Source organism: Arachis ipaensis, chromosome B02 (assembly GCF_000816755.2).
Source record: "Arachis ipaensis cultivar K30076 chromosome B02, Araip1.1, whole genome shotgun sequence".
NCBI classification, from domain to species: domain Eukaryota; kingdom Viridiplantae; phylum Streptophyta; class Magnoliopsida; order Fabales; family Fabaceae; genus Arachis; species Arachis ipaensis.
Genome location: NC_029786.2, coordinates 107119358 through 107122098, shown reverse-complemented (window position 1 = coordinate 107122098; position 2741 = coordinate 107119358). Strand labels below are relative to the sequence as shown.

At 33.2% G+C, this 2741-nt stretch overlaps 1 long non-coding RNA gene across 1 annotated transcript in view; it reads left to right on the top strand.

Moving 5' to 3' along the window:
* LOC110269115 overlaps positions 1181 to 2741 on the top strand; it is a 4028-nt gene continuing 2467 nt past the window's right edge. Inside the window, exon 1 of the long non-coding RNA XR_002358213.1 lies at positions 1181 to 1390. This is a non-coding gene — a long non-coding RNA (uncharacterized LOC110269115). The remainder of the gene's footprint in view (positions 1391 to 2741) is intronic.

The following is a 2741-nucleotide window of genomic DNA, read 5'->3' as shown; positions in this document are numbered from 1 at the left end:
TTTTGAAGAAATATTATATTTACATATTTTTACTTTGAGAAAAAGTTTTATAAACACTAATTTATTCTAAATGTAGATATTAGTGTACAATTATTATTAAATACCAGTAATTAGAATATCACAAATCCATTGTAATAAATATAGGAAAAAATCAAATCAAAAACACATAATTTTTAATATATATATTTATATATTCTATTTATAACATAATTATTTAATAAAATTTATATATTTATTTTTTTTAAAATGAAGAATTAGAAATTACAAATTAATTACTTAAACTTAAAAAATGCTATGTACAGAAAAATATATAGTAAACGGACAAAACTCAAAAGTGGTTACATTACATAAAAACTTTGTACGGTGTGAAATAGACATGTCATGAGAGAGTGAAAGAACTGGGAACCAGCGCCAGTGCATTTAATTTCTTCCCATCTTCACGCCTCAAGCGTGTTCCCTTTTGTCCATAAATATCTCCCTCATTATTCTCAAGTATCTAAAACAATATATTCCAATCCCATCCCCCTCACTCTCTCTGAGTTTTGAAGCTCACTCCAGCGGCAGAGCCTTCTCCCTCACAAAATATATTCAGAGAACTTCAATCTCTCAGGTAAATATTCTAAATTTTTCCCAATGGAAGCAAATTTGTAGTTATACTAAGCCAAGTTTATGCCTTCTAGTGTCACATGTCGACTCAAATCTTGTCATTTTCATTTGTGCCATGGCGACGGCGGCAGCGGCGTCTCTACCCAAGAAAGGTTCAGCTGTAACTCTCTGTCGCCATTCCTCTCTCTACTTGAAACCCTAACTGGTGAAGATGCTCTCTCTCTCTCTCTCTCATACTCCCAAATCCAATCTCTTCAACCCTGTTTTCCAGCTTCTGACTTGTATTTCTCTTAGATCTTGGCTAGTTTTTTCATTCATGGAAGCTCAAAAACGGAGGTACTCGCAAACGGAGCCAGATCGCAAGGGCCGAAACCAGATCAAGCTGAGGATTCTCAGAGCAGTGGTGAAGCCCTTATGTTTTTCCCCGCACTCGAGCTTCTCCTCCCAGTACTGGTTTATGCTGTTTTATGCTCTTGTTTATTTCCTTGTCTTTATTTTGTTTTCTGCGATTTACTGTTTAACACTTGTTGTTGTGCCTTGCATTTTAAAATTTGAATATTTGATTTTATTTCAAGTCCTGATACATATTTGGCTCACGCTATCTCTCTGATCCCCTTGCCAGTTTGCTGCCGCCGGCCACATTCACTCACTTTGTCTCCGGCCACCATCAGTTTGTCAGTGCCTCCTCGCTACTGTCATCCGCCGACTCCGAACTCCGCTGTCTCGCCCTCGCTTCACACAGTCTCTGCTCGAACTGCCTCCCTCCCTCACCGTGCGTCTACAGGTAGGCCGTTTCTTCTGTTTCTCTGTTTTTTTAAGGTGGGAAATAGTTTTTTTTTTTATTTATTTGGATATTTTGTCACTATCTTTTTCTCTCCTCCCCCCATACGACCTCGTTTTATACTTCTAAAAAAAAAAGACCCTGATGCTGGCTCAAAAAAGACCTCGCCTTAACTGATGATGCTGGGGTTTTTGTTATATATGAGTGCATACACGATAAACGGCCACACTCTTAGTTGAGCATGAGGCTAATAATTATTTTTGGTGAAAAAGTGAGACAACATATAAGTTTTGGTTAGAGATTAAATAGCAAAAACAGAATAAAAAATGAAATGACAGTTTTGACTAGTTTTGAACTCTTAACCCTTAAAGGATCACTTTTCACTCCTTTCCTTTCTCTGTTCTTGACAACCTCTTGTATTATTTCAAACTAAAAGCTCGCATTGTTGTCCTCGAACCCAACAGAACGAGCTCTTGTTTTTCAGCCATTATTTTCTCTTATCTAGCATTTGCACTCTACTCACTACCAAGTTAATAGCCGAGTTATATCGAACTTCTAGTATTCTTATTTTAGTGGTTTTACATTGATTTTTTTATAGGTTAAATTATTATGTTTTTTATCTTCATTAGTCAAAGCATTATCATTTTTCTTCATGAAGATTATAATAATTTAAAATTAGAATGTAATAATAAAAATTTAGATGAAAATAAACTGGGATTTTATGTATTAGGTTATATGACTTCTGTTGAAGACATTCCTAATACAAATATGTATGTTAAAAAATTTATACAAATATGTATGTTAAAAAATTTAAATGTGACAATTTTGTTATATATGTGATAATCGCAGCTATTTGTTGTTGGGTGGTGTTGTAAAGTCTCTAGAAGCTGAAATTACAACAGAAGAAAGAAAGAAGATACTACAACCTGTTATAAGAATGACTAACATATATGAAAAATAAATACACTATTTTCTATTTCATGTTTAAATAAGCTATTAGCAGATAAAATAATAATATAATGACAAACATAAAATGATAGATAGACCACATCCAATGAGAACAAAGGATGTGATTTAACGTTAATTCACCAATTTCATTGTGGTTAAGCAATTAATAGTGTGGGGTTTAAATAGAATATTAGAAATTTTGTATCGGTTGAATAAAATATAGTGAGTTAGAAGATTTGAGTAAATAAATAGAACAGTTCTATTTAATGAAACTCTCGTATAAAGGTCATGTCTTGGTTTAGTTATAAGAGTAAAAACCTAGAATTACAAATAAATAGGTTCAAGTTAGTCTTTATGTTATATAAATATGGTGAATTGTTGAGATATCCAGATAGCAATTTCTGTT